The sequence below is a fragment of the Podarcis erhardii genome, assembly GCF_964252035.2.
Source record: "Podarcis erhardii genome assembly, chromosome: 4".
NCBI classification, from domain to species: Eukaryota; Metazoa; Chordata; class Lepidosauria; order Squamata; family Lacertidae; genus Podarcis; species Podarcis erhardii.
The window spans coordinates 53,378,548-53,402,410 of NC_138508.1; the positions used below are offsets into that span (position 1 = coordinate 53,378,548).

The 23,863-nt window shown below is 44.8% G+C and overlaps 1 long non-coding RNA gene across 2 annotated transcripts; it reads right to left on the reverse strand.

Annotated features, from left to right (window-relative positions):
* Positions 1-43: 43 nt before the first annotated feature.
* LOC309340500 lies at positions 44-23,732 on the reverse strand. Of its 2 annotated transcripts, none has more exons than XR_014156040.1 (3): positions 23,456-23,732; positions 3,096-3,332; positions 44-503 (listed from the first exon to the last, which is right to left on the reverse strand). It is a non-coding gene; the product is annotated as an uncharacterized lncRNA (long non-coding RNA). The 2 variants fall into 2 exon arrangements; XR_014156041.1 differs by lacking the exon at positions 23,456-23,732 and adding an exon at positions 10,869-11,446.
* Between the last annotated feature and the right edge of the window lie 131 nt (positions 23,733-23,863).

Below are 23,863 nucleotides of genomic sequence, written 5' to 3' on the forward strand. Positions count from 1 at the left end.
AAAGAATACAAATAAAATGTTTGTTTTGTTTTGTTAACTTTATAGTGTTGTGGCACCCACCCTTTGGAATTCCCTCCCCTTATTAAATATTAGACAGGTGACATCCCTGTTGTCTTTTTGGTGCCTCCTGAAGACCCTTCTCTTCCAATAAGACTTTTAAGTGGAGATCTTTTCAGCATTTCATCAAGTTTTCTGTGCTGTCTCCTAAGATGAGTTGCTGATTGTTCCCGGAATGTAAGGATCAGACTACACATTGTGTGCAAATATCGGTAACCTAACCCAACTGGTCCATTCCTGTATGGAAAAGCAGGTTTGAGAGAGCATGGTGCTTTTCTGCTGCAACGGCCACTCCGCAACACACTACCTACTTCAACAAGATTCCAGATGACCTGTTTCGTCACACAAATAAGACAGCAGATTCCTGTTCCACCTGGAATGTCCCCTCCTCGTCCACCTGGCCAGGATCGTTATGGCTTGCTAGATGTTGATGTGGCTTGTTGTTTCTTTTCTCCCAAAAAAAAAAGTATATCAATATTAGTTGTAAGCTGCTTAGGAAGGTTTTGTATCCTGAAGGGTGAGATATCAATTATTATAATAAATAATCTTCCCTTGCCACTTCAGCAAACTAAATTGCAACTCCCCCAAGCTGTTTTTTGAGGGAAGAAAGGGCCTTCAGGGGGTAGTTACACATTTCCTTTGTTCTGCATCATAGAGGCCACTTTAAATTATTCCATGTGGCAGCTGTCCCTATGTGATGAAACATTTATGTACAGCACATTGTTGCATGGTTCTAACAATTTTCTCTGAGCCTTGCAGGCCTTTCCCTTGTTTTCCATTTATACATTTGCAAAAATGTGGAGAAAATTCAGACCTTGTGAATTTTCTAATCATGCAATATTTAAACAATATTCTCCTGAAAATTCTTATCTGTGTGGTGTTAATGCTCATTAAATGGATAGTAATAGATGTTTAAACTGATCCTATCATGATATGTAACAAACCTGTATATCCATAACAGTTATGGTACAAAAATATTCTTGCTTTCTCCACCAGCACAACAAAATTGGTTTTTATTCTAATCCAAAAAATCTGACATGAGGAGTATTATGATCCTGATGTGACTGACATGGCTGTTGGCATTTTACAGTGTTCAAATTCCATTTTGTGAGCCTGCAAAGCTGTCCGTTCCAATTGGAATATGTGTATATTTAGTTTGTTGTGCCTAAACCCTGTCTGTCACCCACAGAGAGCATACACATATATTCTGTCTAGGCTGCTTTTTACAATTTAAATCTGCCATGTTACCTAGCTGAGGCGCAGTTACTTTGCTCTTATGCATGATATAACTGAATACTTGGCCAGCTCTCACTGACCCAGGACCTTTGAGGCATAGTCGTGAACTTACTGCCACATTGAGATGCCTAAGGTTTAAAAAAAGGGGAAAGTAGCTCCTTTTTTGGTAGTGAAGGAGAGATTGGCCATCAATTTATGTTTACAGACTGTAGATGCCTTTGCTGAGAATCTCATATACGTTTAGTAATATGGGTAATCTTTTGCAGTCCATATGTCTAATCTCCACATTATCTGAATTTCAGAAATCACCAAGCTTGAAAACCTGGCTTCCTTTAGATTTTCACACAGTAAGACTATTCTTCTAACACTGGTTCTTCTGTTAGATGATTATTGTAATTGAGTTCTGAGAAGGATATATAGTTAGAAGCAATGGTGCTCTGCAAGCATGTGCATATAATACTATATACAAACACAAAATAATGAGGACAGAGAAGAGATGAAAAAAGCATTTTGCAAATCTGTTTAAAAGTTGTAGTGGCAAGGATATATTTGTAATTTACCTAATTACCTAATTAGCAATGGGACATTAGAAAGAGGAAAATGCTGAACTCTTCTCTATTTTGCCTTTGATGGAAGGAAGTTGGGTAAATCTTTAGGATAAACCCAAGCTTTCCCCTTCAAATTCAAGTGGATTGGGAACTTCCTTGGTTGGCAGAAGGAGGCTGTAGCTTAGTTCTCAAAAATAAAAACCACACTCTTTTATTGGGCCTAGAACAGGTTGTGGCCCTCCAGATGTAGAATTACAATTTGCATCATCTCTGAGCATTGGCTGTGCCATCTGACAACATCTGGGGAGTGACAGGTTTGCCATCCCTGGCTCAGGGTAAAATCCCTCATGCTAGGGAAGCTGAAGCTGACATCAGGAGAGGTGACAGCATACTTGCTACATCACCTTCATTCAGTCAACTGTGTATGCCAGGAATAGGATAACTGCCCTTATCTTGTGACTGTGGTACACTGTTTAAACCTATCAAAGCAAGAAAGGAAGGCCCTGTTTTATAATGGAGGCAACACAAGTTAGGCGTGTGACTCTTTTATATTACAGTCAGTAGTTTAGACCAGAGGATGTTTTGATAATAGACCAAAAGGAATGTAGAAAACTGTAATAAATAGTATTACGGCAGCATGGATTGGTCTGTTTAAAAAGTTTGTAATGACACGCAACTCAATTCTAGGCATGTTTACTCAAGAGTCCTACTCTGTTGAATAGGACTTTCCTGTAGAAAGAGTGCAGGCTTTAATCCTGGAATGGTGGGCAGCTGTCCTTTATAATATTTATTTTGCTGTTGTAGTTGTTTGCTTGTGTTCATCCACTCAATGACCAATACAGAATAGCTACTAACTAGTAATATCCAGATAATGGAAAGCTGTAATTGGCACATAGCACTTTCTGTATTTCTCTGAAGAGTTGGAACAAGTGTGTGAAATGTTGGTTATTGCATTCTTACTGTGGAAGTGAAACATCTTTATATTGTAAAGGTCTGTACTTTTACCCCATGCATCCTTTAAATCTATATTTACAGCAAAGATGGGGAATCTGTATGCGTCCCCCACACCTGCCCCAGATATGTCTGGACTCAGTCTCCCATCAGCCCCAGCCAGCATGGCCACTGATGATGGGAGTTGTAGTCTAACAATATCTAGATACTGATACATGAAGGATGCTTTCCAGAACAAATCAACTAGTTAGAGTAATAAAACTGCCATATATATATATATATATATCACCAAGATTTACTCACCCATTGATGCTAGGCCCAGCAAAGAAAGGATAAAAGTTAATAAATCTGTCAGACATTCTCAGCGCTGGAGGATCAACCAGGAGCCTTCAGATCTTCTCTTATTCTGCTGCCCCACGTGGCAAGCCAACAAGACTGTATGGGAGGCTGTGGTGTGCTTTTGGATTCTAGACTAGAGCCACTCCACACACCCAGGCAGGCAACCTGCTGACTATTCCTGACCTCACTTTGTGCTGTTGCCTAAGGAAAAACACTGACTAAATCATGGGATAAATTATTCAGTTTGTCAACTTACATTCTCATTCTCTTATACTGTATAATACTTTCTGAGTGCTATGATATATTTGCATATTTTTGTGCATTTCAGTCTCTTCATTATTCACAAGTTACCCTTGATTCGTGACAAGTTAAGATTTTTTTTTTAAGAGGGTGTCTTTTCCCCAAACCAAAGACATAAAGTATGTGAGACTAATCAATCTTCATTTATTTCATCCTTCTGCCCTGCCACTCAATATATAGTGTAAGCAAAAAAAGAAAAAACACACAAAAAAACTAGAGCAAAGTTTATCAATGTACATGGCAGTTATCCCTTCAACTCAGTTGCTCCTTCTGCTAAGCTACCACACTCCACCACACTCCCCAGCCTTGAGCTCAAAGAATGATTTGGGTTTTAGCTGGCAGAGGGCAGGTAGGATGAGGCAGCTGTGATGAACAAGAAAATCATGAAAGTGCAAACACGCAGACAGCCTCATGCTTCACTGGGCTGCAGTTATAATTGTGATGGCTTATATGTGCTCATCAAGGAGAATGATGCAATATTATTTGCAAGTATAACTAGTTATTTCTATCAGTGAAGAAATGAAGAGCTAAGAGTGAAATATGCAATCATTTCATTTGACTAATTTAATATATATGTATTACTGATTCAGGAACTCGTTGACTCCATTTAATAACCCTGGAAGATACCAAGTTTCTTTGGAAACCCAGTCACTGTTACTTCACATATAACTGGTGTTTGATTGAAGTTGGAGCTTGGTTTTGGCTGCTGTTTCACTTTCTCTGTGGTTTCACTGTTAAGCAATCGGTTCTGTGGTTTTTCTGACTTGTAACATCACGGGGGAAGCCCCTGCTCATACAGAAGTGTTGGAGCTTCAGACTGCAGCGTAGTTTATTAGAAGATTGCTTTAGCAACATGAGCCACAATCCAGTAAATACATTGATGCACAGAAGATACACACACATACTTTTTCCCACTGGTGTTTGCCACATTTGCTTTTAACACTGAACTCCAACAATTTTACACTACTTTTATTTCTCTCTTGTTTTTTCAAAAAAAGAGTTTTAGTTCTTAGTGCTGCCAAGCCAGTAGAATTCAGAACCAGGGTGGTGATGGAGGGGCAACTATGACCAGGATGTAATCAGGCCACTTCACATGTGCCAAGTCACATCTGCACATGAAGGGGTAGGCAGCCACAGCCCTTTGTGCCAACTTGAATGCCGCTCTAGAGGGTCCCCTGTCACCTTTAAGAGGAAAATCAGGGGCCACAATGAGAGGTAGATTCTGAGCAACCCCTATGTGTGTGTAGAATGCACTATGTTTGATCCTGACCTGCACTTGAGGAAGGCGGTAGGCGATTTTTGTCATTTCCTCCTTACCTCTGAAATGCTGGTAAGCCCCTGGAGCTACACAAGGAGCCTGCAAAAATAGCCTCATGGAGAGTGAGGAGTCTACTGGCTCTCAGTCCCTTCCATGAATAGAAAGGAGTTATCTCATTCATGGAAGGCACACCCATGCATGTAAATCTTTGGATCCTTGCCCCTGTGTATGCGTGGGCTGGGATACTTAGACTGGCATTGATCACATCCAGGGATCATTGATCACATACCTACAGGACCACTTCTCCTGGTATGCCCCACGGAGGACCTTAAGGTCCATATATAGCAATACCCTAGAGGTCCCGGGCCCTAAGGAAGTTAGATTAGCCTCAACCAGAGCCAGGGCCTTCTCAACACCGGCTCCGGCCTGGTGGAATGCTCTGTCTCATGAGACCAGGGCCCTGCGGCATCTGATTTCTTTCTGCAGGGCCTGTAAGACAGAGTTGTTCCACCCGGCCTTTGGCTTGGAATCAGTTTGATTACCTCCCCCTTTCTTTTTCCTTTTTCCTCCTATGAAGTGACTCCACCCTAATGTTTTAATGTTGTATCTTAATCTTTTAAATTGTATTTTAATCAACTTGTTTTTATTATTGGTTGTTAGCCACCCTGAGCCTGGTCTTGGCTGGGGAGGGTGGGGTATACCGGTAAATAAATTATTATTATTATCATTATTATTATTATTATTATTATCATCATCATCATCCCTGGATACTTCCTGTATTACTTTCTACTCTCTCCAAATTCTGGCAAATAGAAGAACGTATTTCCATCCTAGAGTTTGTGCTGATCTTCTGCCTTTCAAGCACACCACCCAGGCACCTTTGGGAGCTTTCACCTGGTGACTGTAATGTTTTAATGGGCCTGTTCTTCCATGAACCATGTTGGAGGTGGTCTGAAATGTACTGATAAATATATTTACATTTATTCTCCAATCTCAAACACTGAGATTGCTCTTGTTTGTTTAGAATTTATTAGACTTTTTTTTTTTTTTGCCTCGCAGATACAATCCAGTGGGATGGGTGGTATATTTGTAGCGCAATGACTTAAAGGCAGGTACTGCAAAGATTGAAAAACAGAATTTGGCACTTAGAGAGGCAAAGAGTGCCACCTGCTGGGATTTCCTAGGTTTCATTTTCTTTCTTGGTAATGGCTATTGCACATTTTTCAGTACTAATGTAAAGTAGATGAATTTCAGTGGGATTACCACTTTACAGCAAAAGACTAACAATGATTGTGGAACAAGCTTTTGTGGACTGATGAAGTGGGAAGTCCATGAATACTCATGCCATAATAATTGTTGTTAGTCTTTCTAAGATGCATGCTTACTGAAATTAATCGATTTGCAGTTGAAAGTAAAGAGTTAGGTTCATCATGCCAGTCTTACTGATATTTATTCAAAGGGCAGTTCCACTGAATTCAACAGGTCTTATATCCAAGTAAGGTATTTAATTTTAAGTGTATTGATATCCAGTATTCTGAAGGGAGGTATGAAGGTTGGTTTTGGTCAAATTGGATTGGAGACCATTCATCTACTAACAAGGAAGGGCATAGCTGTATGACAGAGCATGTAATTTCATGCAGTAGGTCTTGGGTTCAGTTCCTGGCATCTCCAGGTAAGACTGGAGAAAAGTCTGGCTGAAACCCTGGAGGACCACTGCCAATCAGTGGAGACAATAATGAGCTAGACAGACCAATGGCAGAAGACATTTTACCCTATCCTTAGCAGTCTGATTGGTGGCTTTTCACTCTACCTGTATAAATGGGATCATAACCCTCAAAAAATATCTTTGTATATTTAAAAGAATACAAATAAAATGTTATTAAAGATTTTAAAAAAAAACAACCCAAAACAAACCACATATTGAGGCAGACAAGAGGGAGTAGAACAGAGGCATAATAATAAAAATCCTTGGAGCCTAGGCAAAGTAACTGGACTTCATTGTTGAAGAGGAAATAGCCAAGGGCTAAAGGTAAAGTATGGGGTGCTGGTGGCGCCGTGGATTAAACCACAGAGCCTAGGGCTTGCCAATCAGAAGGTTGGCGGTTCTAATCCCTGCGACGGGGTGAGCTCCTGTTGCTCGGTCCCTGCTCCTGCCAACCTAGCAGTTTCGAAGCACGTCAAAGTGCAAGTAGATACAGTAAATACTGTAGGTACTGCTCTGGCGGGAAGGTAAATGGCGTTTCCGTGTTCTGCTCTGGTTCACCAGAAGCAGCTTTGTCATGCTGGCCACATGAGCCAGAAGCTGTCCGCCGGCTCCCTCGGCCAGTAAACCGAGACGAGCGCCGCAACTCCAGAGTTGTCCACGACTAGACCTAATGGTCAGAGGTCCCTTTACCTTTACCTTTAAAGGTAAAGTAGAAGCAACAGGTATCACAGAATGCAGGGTCTTAATTGGGAGACCTGTCCACATTTGGCGAACAGTCATGAAAGTGTTGCTGCAAGGCATGTTAGTTTGATCATCACTTACGTCTTCCTCTTTTCTGTTTTATTCCTTCTCTCACATTTGGTCAGCCACACTGTCCATCCATCTTTCCTTTCCTTGTCTTTCTTTTCCAACTTCCAGTGCTGCAGTCTCACTCTTTTTTCCAACTCCTAGTGCTTGCACACATGCCTATGCACTGTGCATGGGGGCAGCTGTTGCTGACGCTGTAAGAAGATGGGCATGCAAGCAAAGAGGGACTACAGCTGACTCCCACTGTTCTTTCCTGGCCCATAGATTGAGAAACACTGGTGTAGAAGGCTAAAGCAGTGTTTCCCAACCGGTGTTCCGCGGCACACTAGTGTGCCGCGAGACGTTGCCTGGTGTGCCGTGGGAGGGCACACTCATTGAAAGCAAACAAGCATTATGGCGGCGGCGGCAGCAGCGGCAGCAACGACGGCAGAGGCAGCGCTTAGGCCCGGCCCACATCGCCTCGGCTCACAGGCTCCGGGCGCCAACGCGGGCGCTGGGCAGGCGGTGCTCCGCTGGCCCAGCTGAGGAGCGAGCGCAGGCGGAGAGGGGCGGTCGGGGCGCCGCTGCGCCTTCCCGGGGCGGCCAGTCCGCGCGCGGCGGGAGGCAGCTCCACTGGAGCCACTTACCTCGGAGGAAACGGGCACGGGGAGCAGGGCAGTTGGAGGAGGGCTAGGCCTCGACCCTGCGGCGGGGCAGGGTTAGGCGCGCCTCAGGCCGGCATCCGTCGGGGTTTCGCCCGCCCAGCTTGGGCCTGGGACCCGGCTGCAAGAAGTGCACCGCCAGCATTTAAAAATCGCCCCGGGACAGCGGAGGACTTCTCCGCTGTCCCGGGGCGATTTAAAAGCCCCCGGGAAGGCAGGCAGGGGGGACAAAGACTTTTGCCCCCCGCCCGCCTTCAGAAGAGGTCCAGGACCTCTTCTGAAGGCTGGCGGGGGGTGAAAGTCTTTGCTCCCCCCTGCCTGCCTTCCCGGGAGAGCAGAGAAACGCAGCGTGTTTCTCCGCTGTCCCGGACAGCTTTTGAAGGCAGGCAGAGGGGAGCAAAGACTTTCGCCCCCCGCCCGCCTTCAGAAGAGGTCCAGGGCCTCTTCTGAAGGCGGGCGGGGGGCAAAGGTCTTTGCTCCCCCGTGCCTGCCTTCCCGGGAGAGCGGAAAGTCTTTGCTCCCCCCCTTCAAAAGCCGTCCGGGACAGAGGAGAAACGTGCTGCGTTTCTACGCTCTCCCGGGAAGGCAGGCAGGGGGGAGCAAAGACTTTTGCCCCCCGCCCGCCTTCAGAAGAGGTCCTGGACCTCTTCTGAAGGCGGGCGGGGGGCGAAAGTCTTTGCTCCCCCCGCCTGCCTTCAAAAGCCGTCCAGGACAGCGGAGAAACACGCTGCTTTTCTCCGCTCTCCCGGGAAGGCAGGCAGGGGGGAGCAAAGACTTTCACCCCCCGCCAGCCTTCAGAAGAGGTCCTGGACCTCTTCTGAAGGCGGGCGGGGGAACAAAAGTCTTTGCTCCCCCCGCCTGCCTTCAAAAGCCGTCCAGGATAGCGGGAAGCGCTTCCCTGCTATCCCGGACTGCTTTTAAAATGCTGGCGGTGGGGAGCAAAGCCTTTCGGCCCCCGCCGGCCTTCCTGGACCTCTTCTGAAGGCCGGAGGGGGGGAAGGCTTTCCTCCCCACCGCCAGCATTTAAAAGAGGTCCCCGGAGATTTCCCTATAGGCTTTCTTCTTGCGAAGCAAGCCCATAGGGAAATTCATCTTGCGAAGTGCCTCAAAAAACGGAAAACCCTTTCGTCTTGCGGGTTTTCAGTCTTGTGAGGCATTCGTCTTGCGGGGTACCACTGTATATATAGTCAATATAGGCACAGAGTTAATTTTTTAAACATTTTCTAATGGTGGTGTGCCTCGAGATTTTTTTCATGAAACAAGTGTGCCTTTGCCCAAAAAAGGTTGGGAAACACTGGGCTAAAGCACTGTTTTAATGGAAGCAGCCAGAGAAAAATAAGAGATAGCCACTTGATGGCAGCAGTGTAGTAAAGGAGGAGGAGGAGGAGGAGGACTTGTCTTGGCTGGCTGGCTTGTCTTCCCTCTCACTTTGCAGTCTATAGCCCTGCATTGTTGCACAAGGAAACTACGTAATTTCACAGTCTTTCTCTCTATATTTGTTATGTTTGGAACTTGTGAGTGAGGAGCAACAATTCTGGAAATTTCTGCAATAGTTAGCAGGAGAAAGTATGCTTTCCTCTAAGGTTTCTGGGGGGAAAGTGGAGGCTATTGTAGATTTCAAGGAAATCAGATATTCCTCCTGACCAAGCAAATTATCAAAATAAGTAGTGTGGACTGAATCCAGAAAACAGTGCCCATGGCTTGGTAGCTGTCAAGTATTTCTCCATGAAAATCTCTACTTTATTCTTGTCTATGTTTCGCCTGTGATGGACTTTGTACTTACGGCAAAGTAGAGAGGTGTCAGCTGACTTGAAAAGATAACTGAGTAACATACAAAAATCGTAAGGTAGGGATGATGGTCTAATGGGGGGCAGGGCGCTCAAAAAGCCACAATAGGGGGATAATCTCTATTGGGACCACCTAAATTTCACAAAGTACCCGCAAGCTTTTGAATTCTCCAGAAATCATCTTCACACTGGATGTAGAGCAAAACAACAAGGAGGAAAAAAATCATGCTGTTTGATCCTAACAGTCTGGGCTTGTGCAGGGCATGTTAGGCAGATGAAGTTTGTAATCCTAACCACTGCTTTCCCCCCAAGGGGTACGCATGCTGACACCTCTTTTTTGTTGTTGTTAAAAAGTGTAGCACTACTGTAACAACTTCATGGTGAGTACCGGCACCTATTTTTCTAGAAAAAAAGGACTGATCCTAACTACACTTTGCTAGATAGTAAGCCTCATTAAACACAATGAGGCTTATTTCTGAGTAAGCAGGCACTGAAAGACTGAAATCCTATGCTCACTTGCTTCCTAGTAAATGAGTACAGTAAGTCCACAAATTACATCAGAGTTACATTCTGGGGATCGCACCTAAAGCCAAAATTACATATGGTCAAAACCCATTGGGTTCAATGGTGGGTGGGACTGCCAAATTCATTTTTCCTGGAACACCCACACCTTTTATTTTTTGCAATGTGCGTAAAGTTGAATGTGCACAAGTTAAATGCACTAAGTTGCGGACTCATATAGGATTGCAACCCTAGGCAGCAAAAGCAAACAGTATCTCATCCACTGTGGATTCGGCGGGGGGTGGGGATATTTACAGAAACCTTTTGTAGGTGGCATAGGAGGTACTGGTGGGGAAACTGGTGCCCACGGGTGCCATGTTGGTGAAACCTGTTCTAAGAGCTTGAGGCAGGAACTGAATCACAAAATATACTCTGCTAGATCTTTCATGCTTTCTTTCATAATTTTGCAGTTTTCAACCTGTGACTTTTGCCATCAATGCATGTTGAGATACAGACAAGGGCTGGATTATGCCTCTGTCATGGTCATTTCATGATTTTCAGCAGGAATTTATTTGTGATGCTTATGACTAGTAGGCACGTTGCTTCATACAGGAAACACAGTTTGTATTCATGCAACTACCAGCTTCTCAATAGCCTTTGGCTGAATTTTCTGTCCCAGATCTCCTTCATTCAGTTATTCTACTATAATAGCAGGACTTTTTTCCAGCCGGGACTCACCCAAACTGAGTTCCGTCACCTCTTTGATGTGTTTCGGCACCTCTTTGTAGCATACAGCAGCTGTACAGTGGCAAGGCACCCAGAGCTGCGTGTTGGAGGCTTCAGACTGCATGCCGCTCATGGCTTTGTTTCTGAGGCGACATTGTAATGCAGTCGCAGTGATGCTGGCGGTGGGGCAATCAGGCGAAGAAGCGTTCCCCCGCAAAAAAGCATTTCCCCCCCTAAAATAAGCTCAACAATTTATTTGTTGTCCATCAAAAAAAGTGGGAGTTCCTGCACCTTTTTCTGGTAAAAAGCACTGTATAATATACAATTGTGCATGGGATGTTAGGGGAGTGGCAGTACCTATGGTGGGGGGGGGGGACACATTTTGCTCCGTTTGGGGTAGTTCATCCACTTTCAGTTCCCACTGTAGCAACCCCTGCTGGCACCTGGTTGGGGGGGGGACTTTGGCAGAGAGTTGTTGAGCTCTCTTTAGGGGATCTGCAAAAGTGTTTGAGCTTTTTGGGGAAACATCACCAAGAGTTCCTAAACTGGCATTTTGAGGGACGCCACCCGCTCTGCAGTGCCCAGCAAATCCCCGTGCCACCCTGCAGCTCCCCTGCTGCTCTAGTGACACCCAGCAGCCCCCATGATGCCCTACAGCCCCCACTGCCAGCCTGCAATACCCCCTGGTGCCCAGTGCATCCTGTACTCCCCCCTCCTTCCTTCCTTCCTTCACTAATGCATTCAGCTCTCTTCTGTGGCTCCTAGAAGCTGTCAGCATGCAGCAGTGGCCACACCCCAGGAAACGTCTTTGAGTAGCCAGCTAAACCAGGTAAGGATAGCCAAAGGGGCTTAAACCCTCGGTGAAGGCAGGCTCCAGCAGACTGAGCGGACAGGACCAAGAGAGGGTCCAACCGTCAAAAAGGTGGTTTCTTAAACCTCTGCTGCCTTGTTGCTATATTCATTCACGAGAAAGGTTTCAGGAAGGTGCCTAAAGAAGCCAGGGTGGCTATCTAAAGAACTTTTAACTGAGTTAACATTAAAAAAGGATGTGTACAAAAAATGGAAAAGGGGGGAAACCACCAAAGAGGAATTCAAACAAATAGCCAGCACGTGTAGACACAAAGTCAGAAAAGCTAAAGCACAGAATGAACTCAGGCTTGCTAGAGAGGTTAAAAGCAACAAAAAAGGCTTTTATGGGTATGTTCGTAGCAAAAGGAAGAAGAAAGAAACAGTGGGGTCACTCAGAGGAGAAGATGGTGAAATGCATACAGGGGACACAGAAAGGGCTGGACTCCTCAATGCCTTATTTGCCTCAGTCTTCTCCAATAAAGAAAACAATGCCCGACCTGAAGAATTTGGAGCAAATGATTCAGCAGAGGAAACACAGCCCAGAATAACTAAGGAGATCGTACAAGAATACTTGGCTAGTTTAGATGTATTCAAGTCTCCAGGGCCAGATGAACTGCATCCAAGAGTATTAAAAGAACTGGCAGATGTGATCTCAGAACCACTGGCAGTCATCTTTGAGAATTCCTGGAGAACAGGCGAAGTCCCGGCAGACTGGAGGAGGGCAAATGTTGTCCCTATTTTCAAAAAGGGGAAAAGAGAGGACCCAAATAATTACCGCCCAGTCAGTCTGACATCAATACCAGGGAAGATTCTGGAGCAGATCATTAAGCAAACAGTCTGTGAGCACCTAGAAAGGAATACTGTGATCACCAATAGTCAGCATGGATTTCTGAAAAATAAGTCATGTCAGACTAACCTGATCTCATTTTTTGACAGAATTACAAGCCTGATAGATGAAGGGAACGCAGTGGATGTAGCCTACCTTGATTTCAGCAAGGCATTTGACAAGGTGCCCCATGATATTCTTGTAAAGAAGCTGGTAAAATGCGGTCTTGACTATGCTACCACTCAGTGGATTTGTAACTGGCTGTCTGACTGAACCCAAAGGGTGCTCATCAATGGTTCCTCTTCATCCTGGAGAAGAGTGACTAGTGGGGTGCCACAGGGTTCTGTCTTGGGCCCCGTCTTATTCAACATCTTTATCAACGACTTGGATGATGGAACTCAAGGGCATCCTGATCAAATTTGCAGATGACACCAAACTGGGAGGGGTGGCTAACACCCCAGAGGACAGGATCACACTTTAAAACGACCTTGACAGATTAGAGAACTGGGCCAAAACAAACAAGATGAATTTTAATAGGGAGAAATGTAAAGTATTGCACTTGGGCAAAAAAAATGAGAGGCACAAATACAAGAAGAGTGACACCTGGCTTGAGAGCAGTACATGTGAAAAGGATCTAGGAGTCTTGGTTGACCAAGACTCCTAGATCCTTTTCACATGTACTGCTCTCAAGCCAGGTGTCACTCTTCTTGTATTTGTGCCTCTCATTTTTTTTTATTTTTTTTTGCCCAAGTGCAATACTTTACATTTCTCCCTATTAAAATTCATCTTGTTTGTTTTGGCCTAGAGCCTAGAGACTTCCGGGTTAGCGCGAACGGCTAATGGCGGATTCCCTCCGAGCTCCGGAGGGAATCGGCTCTGCTGAGGACGGGTCTTGCCGTGCCGGCGACACGGGGACCCTCAGAAACCGCAGGCGCGGAAGCCTGCGGACTTGGTGACTCGGTGGGCACCTTAAGCGCCCTCCCCGACCCACGAAGAGCCTTTTTAAAGGCTGCGGAGAGGGTACGGAGAGTGGCGTGGTGCTGAGAGTAGACCGCTACCTCAGTAGAGCGAAGCCGCAAGCCATGGCCGGAGAGCGCTGACTTTCTTCCCAAAATTTGGACTGGATAACAAAGGACCCGTGAGTAGTGGAATTTGGACTTTAAAAATTTTATCTTATGAATTCGGCACGATCGGGGGATGTGTTAAAGGGAAGTCCGCACCCCCTCTACTTATAGACGTTTCAAAGCAAGGAACGGAGAATTAAGGCGGAATGAATACTGTTTTGATGATTTAAAAGTTTCTCACAAATTTGATAGAACAAGATTTTTGTGCTGGAGAGAAAGGGAATTTGGAACTTTGTGTGTATCCCCCCCAAAGAACCCGGGAGTGTCCTATTTGGGTCCCGGAGGAAGAACTGAAAGGAGTTTGACAGCTGTCAAAGAAGCTGTCAAACGGGCGGACAATGTAAAGAATTTTGCTATTTAATGACTCTTGGAATTAAAGCTGATACATTTGGACTGAGGCGATTGGAAACAAAGTATTGATAATAACAAAGTAACAGATTATTGGAAAAGGACTACTAAATAACTGAAAGCCCCCTAGGGGGAATTAGTGACATTACAATGGCTGCAGAGGGAAAATTACTGGCGGAGATAGAAAAAATGTTTTTTCTCGTGGGAATCCTGCAGGAGCAGAGTATGGCTCTGAGTAAAGTTTTTATGACCTTGAATCCTGAAACAAACAACTCTGCTGAATGCACAAAGGAAACGTACGATAAAAATTCTGCAGCTGAGCAGGAAGAGATGCCTTTGGAATTGACAGAGAAAAAAGAAGGAGTTCAGACACTACAAGTGGAAAATATCAACCAGAAATCTGCAGCGTTAGAGTATGAGCAAGAAGACCTCTGGATTACAGACCTGCGAAAGATGAGAAAGAAGAAGAGAGAAGCCCCTGGAGTACTTGGAATATTAAAACTAGAAAGAATAAAGCAATATGATTGGGACTTTTCTCTTGAGTATGGAAAACTAGATGGTCTTTCGCAGCAAACACTCTTTAACATTCTGAATGAAAGAAAATATGATCTGACTCTGACTGAACTCCTTCGGGGTCTTAGGACCATCAAAGAGGACTACCAATATAGCTGGCAGAGAGGGACTGACAGAGAATCAGACGCCTCGGACGTGAGGAATCCGGGCTAGAAATATTTTTTGTTTGTTTTCTGGACATTGGTCTAGGAAGGGACAGAAACCGGGGCAGGGGGGGGAGAGAATAGAATTATAAAATGTTATGTTTTGTTTTACTTGGTCAATGTGACCTATAATTAATATAATAAAGGGAAAATTTGTGAAGGGGAAGTTAGATCGACCTTAAAAAAAAAAAAGAAATTAATGATTATAAGAGAATTGGATAGTTGAATATAGATAAACAAAAGATTTTAATTTTTAAAAGCAATGTGAATATCTTTAAGAGGTTAGGTAAGAACTTGCTGAATTAATTTTGGAATTGGGATGTAAGAGGAGGGGGTGGGGGGAAGTCAATGAAAGTGGGTAAAGAAACTTAGGGTATGTAATTGTATTTGTTTGTTTGTTTGTCTTTGTCTTTGTGTGTGTGTCTGTTGTTATAAAATGTAAAAACCCAATAAAAATTATTTAAAAAAAAAAAAAAAAAAGGAGTCTTGGTTGACCACAAACTTGACATGAGCCAACAGTGTGACGCGGCAGCTAAAAAAGCCAATGCAATTCTGGGCTGCATCAATAGGAGTATTGCATCTAGATCAAGGGAAGTAATAGTGCCACTGTATTCTGCTCTGGTCAGACCTCACCTGGAGTACTGTGTCCAGTTCTGGGCACCACAGTTCAAGAAGGACACTGACAAACTGGAACGTGTCCAGAGGAGGGCAACCAAAATGGTCAAAGGCCTGGAAACGATGCCTTATGAAGAACGGCTAAGGGAGCTGGGCATGTTTAGCCTGGAGAAGAGGAGGTTAAGGGGTGATATGATAGCCATGTTCAAATATATAAAAGGATGTCACATAGAGGAGGGAGAAAGGTTGTTTTCTGCTGCTCCAGAGAAGCGGACACGGAGCAATGGTTCCAAACTACAAGAAAAAAGATTCCACCTAAACATTAGGAAGAACTTCCTGACAGTAAGAGCTGTTCGACAGTGGAATTTGCTGCCAAGGAGTGTGGTGGAGTCTCCTTCTTTGGAGGTCTTTAAGCAAAGGCTTGACAACCATATGTCAGGAGTGCTCTGATGGTGTTTCCTGCTTGGCAGGGGGTTGGACTCGATGGCCCTTGTGGTCTCTTCCAACTCTATGATTCTATGATTCTATGATTCTAGGAATAAACTCTGAGGAATGAACTCCATCCGTTGCCTTGTAGGACATTTTTGGGAGAAGAAAAGGCCAAGGAATAAACCCTACACAAATCCAGCAGAGAGATCCTAAGGTGGTTGGGTGGCATGTTCTTCTCTACCAAGGCAAAATGATGAGTATCCTGGAGACAGCCACGGTCAGGCCACTGGCATCAGCTGGGCTTGATTGTCACCAGGTGATTGGCACTGAACTGTGTTTGTGTTACACGGAGCTATCACAGTGCCCACTGTGACAATGATCAGTCCTTGGCAGATAGCAAGATCCTCCTCCAGCCAAAGAGGACCTATAGCACAAAACATAAAGTGTGGTCTCAAATTAACATTGCCACAAGAGTCATAGCTGAACTTTGTGGATGCTTTTCTGATTCTGTTGAATAAGCACTACTGCTTGTTGAGCACTAGACAGGTTGAAGAAACCACATCAAAGAGGCAACCTACAACATAGCTATGCCTTCTTTTGGCAAAAGAGAACCGCAGAGCCCCAACTGGTTTGAGGCTGGCATAAAGGACACAGAGCCTGTTATTGCTGCAAATAACCTGGAGCTGTGAACTACAAGCATACAACCTGCAAGAAGACATATACTTGTATTCAAGTAGCAACAGGGATCTGTTCACCTGGCATATCTCCATGCCAAGACAAGAGTGTTGTGGGTTCATATCTGAGAGATGCTGTTTGCAGATGATGCAGCCTTGACAGCACACTCTGAGGAAGCTCCACAGAGAGACTCATCAACCTTTTTGCCCAAGCCTGCAGGAAGTTCAGCCTCACTATCAGCCTGATGAAGACCAACTTCGTTCTCTGGAAAGGAAATTGAGTTGAACACCCCTAATTCTGTCCATACCTGGAGCTGGCCCTTCATTCAGTCTCCTTTTGTAAAATACTTCCCCTATTTCTGCTTCCATAGTAGTTACTTCAAAAGTTTTCTTGCCATTAGCTACTGAGCTGAAAGCAGAACACATACACACAGTGAGAGAGAAGAATTGCCATTATGTTTTTTTCATTCCACCATCACATTTTGTGTACACTTAATCACAAAGAAACCAGCTTCAGATGTTATCAACCATTTGTGAGAGTCACATTTTATAGCTGTCAAGTAGGGAATTCTCCCTCATGAATTATTTCCAACTGAATAAAAGTCTCGCCTGCATTGTAATCCTGTGCAATTACTGGGAAATCTCATTGATTTCAATGAGATTGATTGATTCTGCACAGGACTGCAGAACTACAGTGCTGTTGCCTGAATGAGGACAGGATTGTTACAGGAGCAAACACCAGTCATTCTTTCCATTGCTACTGCTGACCAAACAGCCATGGCCCTTTCTGCCTTGGCGCTGGGTAAGAGCATGACCACATAGAGCAGAACAAACAGAAGGAACAGACAAGAGTTCCAATGCAGGTCAGTATACGTTACTGGAAAGTATTATCTCTATATATTACTAACAGACAGAGCTCTGAATACTGGCATTGAGGAATACCACCCAAGAAGTAGGGAGGCAAGGGAAGAGCACTTGGGTGGCAGCATTATCTCAGTTACTTGCTCACTGTCGCCTACAGAGCCTAAGCCTGTTGAAGTTGTTGACTAACTTTTACTCCTTACCGTCTCAGTGCCTCATCTTTTCCCAGGCAGCCTTCCAACAAGGACAAGAGCAAGGATGTTTTCCACTCCCGGTGCAATTCAGAAGACAGTAGACTGACAACTAGACTAACAACAGTAATGGCCAGTGTGACTCCAGCACTTCCTTTCTGGTAATGCCACCTTAATGCTGTAGGCTCCTGTAACTTTGCGAACAGTTTAACAAACACATAAGTATCCTAGCATGAGAATGCCAGGATGCAGAATGCAGGCAGTATTCCTCTGCTACCACATAGTTTTCACAGGCACAAGAGCCCTGGTGCAACATAAGAGTATGGCAACCCTACTTTTCTATTTTTAGTTCTGGTTTTCAAAACAACATCACTGAGGCTATTCAGTAAGAACATTTGCTTGTTTTACAATTCAGAAGTTGAGAGAGTGCTGCTGCAATCAGGTCCTTCTTACAGGCTTCCCTTAGGCACCTGGTTGGCCATGGTGACAGCAGGATGCTGGAGTGATGGGTGATTCGCCTGATCCAGCAGGCTGTTCATATGCTTATGTTATGGTGATCCCGTGCATGGCACTGGGGGAGGAAAGCAGGCATATCCTGGATAAGACCACTGGGAGACTGTAAAAGCCCCATCATGTGCTTTTCTGTCTATCTCCATGACCATGCAGTCAAGTGTATTGCTCTGTTGAACAAGAGGACTGTGTTTTATTCTTCATCTCAACAACTCTTTCTGAAATGGTTACTTTTGCCCCATGCAGGGCTTGACTTCCTATATGTTGCTGGTGGGATTCATCCCCTGGCTGCCATTTTACTTTGTGTCCTTCACAGAACTATGAGGTATCTCAGTCTTACTTCCTGTAAGCCTGCATGCCTCCTTCCTGCGGGGTTGTGGAACTGGATAACTTATGACTGGAACAACATTCCTTCAGACCCTGTTCAACCAAGAAAAAAAGGGCTTTTCTGCCAGTCAGGAGATCCAAGTCCGAGGAAGGAGTCCTGGAGCTTGTTGCCTCTAGCATAGATACTTCCTGCCTAAACCAGTGAGCTGTGGTATTAGATGAATTGGGGGGTGCACTGTGAACTTTTTCTTGATGCATACTTGTGGAATGATTTCTTGCCATCAGTGATTGGTACCTTCCATACGTGGGTTATTTAATACATTGGTTTCCACTTCTCAACCCCCACCTCCAAAAGAAAGTATTCTGTTGAGAAACAATCTGTATCTAGGACAATGTACTGTATATTTTTACCTGTTTTATGGCTTTGCTTGCCTGGGGGATATTAGGTCATAAATGTATAGAGGACCAAAGGTTATTGGCTCAGGATAAGGATTTTCTTTCTGCTTATTTTATTTCACAACCGATCTAGTTGTTCACTTTCATCAGCCATTCAAAAAGACCCTAGTCTACAGTGTCCCCCCAACCCCCCACAAGTAAGACCATCAAGTCCAGAAATTAAAATTACCCAGCTGTACCACTTATTTTCCGTACAGGGTTAGGGAATGACAGCTTTTCCTTATTAAGGCTCTTGTATACAGTATGTGGTGTCAAGCATTAGCACATTATATGTTTTGATAGATAGCCTATATGGGAAGAGATATAAAAGAGTGTGTGAATGGATATTGATAGGATAATCTGCTTACTCATCAAGTGTATTACGAATGTGTCAAGAATGTTTCTGCAGTAAAAACTCGACTTTCATAGAGAGTAGGCACCCTGTATATGTAGCTGATTTAAACATAAAGCTCTGATAATGAGAATGGTACTTAATTTCTACGCATGTTCAAAGCTAAGGCAAGAGAATGCCGCTATATAAAGGTAAAGGTAAAAGTAAAGGTAAAGGGACCCCTGACCATTAGGTCCAGTCGTGGCCGACTCTGGGGTTGCGGTGCTCATCTCGCTTTATTGGCAGAGGGAGCTGGCGTACAGCTTCCGGGTCATGTGGCCAGCATGACCAAACCACTTCTGGTGAACCAGAGCAGCGCATGGAAACGCTGTTTACCTTCCCGCCAGAGCAGTACCTATTTATCTACTTGCATTTTTATGTGCTTTCTAACTGCTAGGATGGCAGGAGCAGGGACCGAGCAACGGGAGCTCACCCCATCGCAGGGATTCGAACTGCCAACCTTCTGATCGGCAAGTCCTAGGCTCTGTGGTTTAACCCACAGTGCCACCCGCGTCCCATGCTGCTATATAAGATCTGTATAATTTCAGAGGCATACCTTGGCTCCTTTGTGCCCATTACTCCCTTGGCAAGGAACCTTAGAGTATCTCTTTCCCCATTTTTTTCTGGTTTGGCAAATGTTTGTTTGCTGTGACATATCAGGAATGCAGAATAAGTTATAAAGCATGGAATCATGAGGCAGGAGTGGGGGAGGGGAGGGGAGGAGAGGAAAGGAGAGGTTAATTCTGTGCTTCACTTCACTTGAAACAACACACACAGCCATGGTGGTGGTGAGGGCATTAAGACCATTAAGTCCAGGTTCTAAAATCACTTAGCTGCACCACTGGCACATTCAACATAAATATTCACTTCTAAATAAATATAAAGGAGCATCAAATGGTTCCTCTGGTCCATGAAAGCTTCTGCCCCCTGCTGCCTTTCCCAGATACCCTTCTTCTGTTTCTTTGCTTTTTGTTTTTGCACACATCTTTTTGTTGCTGGGTTTCCCTTTCTCATTCATTCCTCTATCCTCTTCTCCTCTCCTCCCCTCTTTATTTCCTTCTTTTTATTTATCCCCCTCTTTCTTCTCCTCCTCTGTCCCCTTCTATTTTAGTAAAATTTGTCACTCCTCTGCCTCACCTGCTGTAGTGCTGCCACCTGCAGTGGCACCGCCCTGCCTGCTCGCCCCCCCCCCCCCGCACAGGCCCTGCAGCAGCTGCCCCCTCCTCCTCAAGGCCAGTCCTCGGTACACCCCTGTGAAGGCCTGTGAACTCCACTTTTGTGGGTTCCCAGCAGCTGCTGTTATGACTAAGTAAAGTTGCTTTAAACATCACAAAGGTGTGGTTATTGAAGAAATCTACCACACTACTCTGAGCTTCTTTGAGAGTGAGATAACATATAATAAATTCAGAAATACTGAGTCAGGAATAATTTCTAACCAAGTTAGGGTTACATGAATTCAGCATCTAGCAAAACAGTTTTGTCACTATAAAGTTTCAAAATAGCTTTGTGATTTTTATTTTTTAGTTGCACGTGGGAAATCAGCTGAGGGATATGTTGGTTTAAAAAACAACTGGTGGATAGGTGTGCAGAGACCTATGTGTAGAGGGGTGTCCTACTTGCCATCCTTAGGACTCTTGAGAAACTCACCAAACCTGCTACATCTGAAACTGGGTGTGGAGAGTGAAGCTGGCTGCTAAATGGGACACTGCTGTGGGCAGCCAGAGGAAGCTCCATCCACCTTGGTGCCTGCCCATAAAAAGCAAGCCTAGCAAGAGTAGTGTGATGTCAGCAGCAACCCTTCTATTTGTGAGACATTTAAAGTTTGTTTGGGCCTTGGGTAAGAGGCATAAGAACATAAGAATGGCCCATCTAGTCCAGCATCCTGTTCTCATGGTGACCAGCCAGATGCCCGTGGGAAGCCTCCAAGCAGGACGCAAGCTCCTGCAGCTTCCAGCAATTGGTATTTAAAAGCATTGCTGCCTCTGACCATCAGTAGTCCTATCCTCCATTAATTTGCCCAATTCTCTTTTAATGCCAAGCACTGTGTTTTGTCGGAGCAAGTTCCATAAGCCACCGTTAAGCGCTACGTGAAGAAGCACTTTCTTTTATGTGAGAGCTAGGGTGGATGGGTGGTGCACTGGGTGAGAATCAGGAGGATAAGAGGGGAGGGTGTGTCTCTATTTTTTAGTCATTTATATTAACATTTGTCTACAGTAAGCCTGCAAGTGATGCACATTTAACTTATGTGCATTCAGGTTTATGCACTTGGCAAAAGAAAAAAGAAAAAAAAGGGGGCAGGCATCTGGGAAAAAAGAAAACCCTTTGGCAATCCCACCTGCCATTGCACCCAGTGTGTTTTGACTACATGTGATTTTGGCTTTAGGCATGATCTCCAGAGCATAACCTCCACATAAGTTGAGGGCTTACTGTGTATTGAACTGTATTGTTATAGCATTTTTGTTGCTTTAGTTTTCTGTAAACCACTTAGTGATACTTCTGTATATCAACTGGCATTGAAATGGTCTAAATAAATAAATAATGTTTGGCTGAGTTGTGAGCTGGGTTTGTGGTGCAGTATGTAGAGAAGCAGTCACATAACCACATTGCCATATGCTGAATTCTGCATGGCTTATTCTCTCTCCTTAACATGCAAAACTGGTTGCATAAATTGGCCCTCACCCAGGAACAATGAGATGACAGAACTGTTAAGAAATGTTGCTCTCAGTGAATGCTAGTACAGTCAGCTAAATACATTATGTTGACAATAAAACTAGTGCCTAAGGTATGGGCACAGAACGCATGTTTGCTCCAATGTTCTCAACCTACAACAATTGCTACAACTGTGTCTCTCATGGAAGCCAGCATCTTGAGAAACCATAAAGTTGATGGGTAAGTGGGTAGCTATGTGTTGCACATGGGGTGTGTGTTTTTCAGGGGGCACTCAGGGGTATGCAGTACTGGCACCTCTCTTTTTTCAGTTAAAAAGTGTGGCACTTACTGTAACAACTTCATGGTGAGTACCGGCACCTATTTTTCTAGAAAAAAACACTGGTTGCACATAATGATTATCTCGTCATCATGAAACATCCTTTGTATCAGCAAATGGCATTATGTGTATGCAGGAGACCCTGGCTTCAGTCTTCTCTGAGCCACTTGGTCAAATCATTATCCTGCACAGTTGCTTTGTAAGTTTTGAAATTCATATACAAATTCATGTGCAAACCACACATACATTAGGAACAAAGGAAGCTTCCTTATATCAAGTCAGATTGGTGGTCCATCTAGTATTATCTCTACACTAACTGGCAGCAGCTCTCCATGTTCCACGTAGGGGGCATTCCTAATCCTACCTAGTGATTGGACCTGGGCCTTCTGTTTGCAAAGCAAATGCTAGACCATCGAGCTACACCCCTTCCCCTATTCTAGCATATGCTACAAAACACAACCAATTAAGCCTTCCCAGCTCATATATGACTAATGAATACATGCATATGTAGCCATCACAGACCAGCCTGTACATTCAGGCTATTTATCCCCAGAAAATAGGAAACAGCCTTTTACTGAATCAGACCATTAAGTTTATGTATAGTAGTACTGTGTATGCTGAACAGGCTTTCAGATGGAATATTTCCAGCCTGCTGTGGACATGTGGAGGGTTGAACCTGGGACCTTCTTTAGCGCTGAGCTATGGCGCCTGCAAAATGATTTTTCTTTTTTGTAATACAGCGGTACCTCTGGATGCGAACGGGATCCGTTCCGGAGCCCCGTTCACATCCTGAGAAGAACGCAACCCGCATCTGCGCACATGCGGGTCGTAATTCGCTGCTTCTGCATGTGCTTGACGTCATTTTGAGCGTCTGCGCATGAGCAACGAAACCTGGAAGTAACCCGTTCCGTTACTTCCGGGTCGCAACCTGAAAAGATTTAACCCGAAGCTACTTTAACCTGAGGTATGGTTGTATTTGAAGCTGTCAGATGAGATTAGAATGGTAAAATATGATTTGGTTCATTAAACATCGCTAGTGAAATAAGTAGTATAGGTGGCACTGAAATAATATAGCGCCTACATATATAAATATAAATACATATACACGTGTGTGTGTGTGTGTGTGTGTGTGTGTGTGTATTGGGGTGGAGATGCTTGTCCAGTAGAAAGGGACAAGCCAATGAAGTTCAGGTTGTCAAAGTGACCATCAGCCCCGCGCTTTCGGAAACGGAGTCATTTGCTAAGTCGACATTACCCAAATAGGTCAAGCTCCGAAACAGGCCTTGACTTGCTCCTTGGTCTCTGAGCACCAGTCACCTGAATGCCTGAGGCGAAAAAGGGAGCAGCCCGACCTCGGGATCCTCCCTCGTCCGGCACATTCGCTTCGGCTGCCACTCGTGAGCATCGCTTCTACTTGTCTCCAAGGGAAATACTGCCAAGAGGGTAGAACAAGGAGTCTCTCTCCCCGCCCGCCGCACACAGGGCGGGCGATAGGAGACCTCTCCGGGCGAGAGGCCTGCCAAGGCCCCCTCGCACTGCCGAGGCTCTGACTAAGAAAAGGCGCTCGAGCTGCCATTGGCTCGGATAAAGGGGCCGAGGTTTTTCTCTCTCCCCTTCTGGTTGGAGAAGGCAGGAGAGCGTCGGCCGGGCCATTGGCCGTCTCGTCCCGCGAAGGCGGGCGTAGAATCCGATCCGAGCGCTGCGATTGGGAGGGAGGAACTCTAA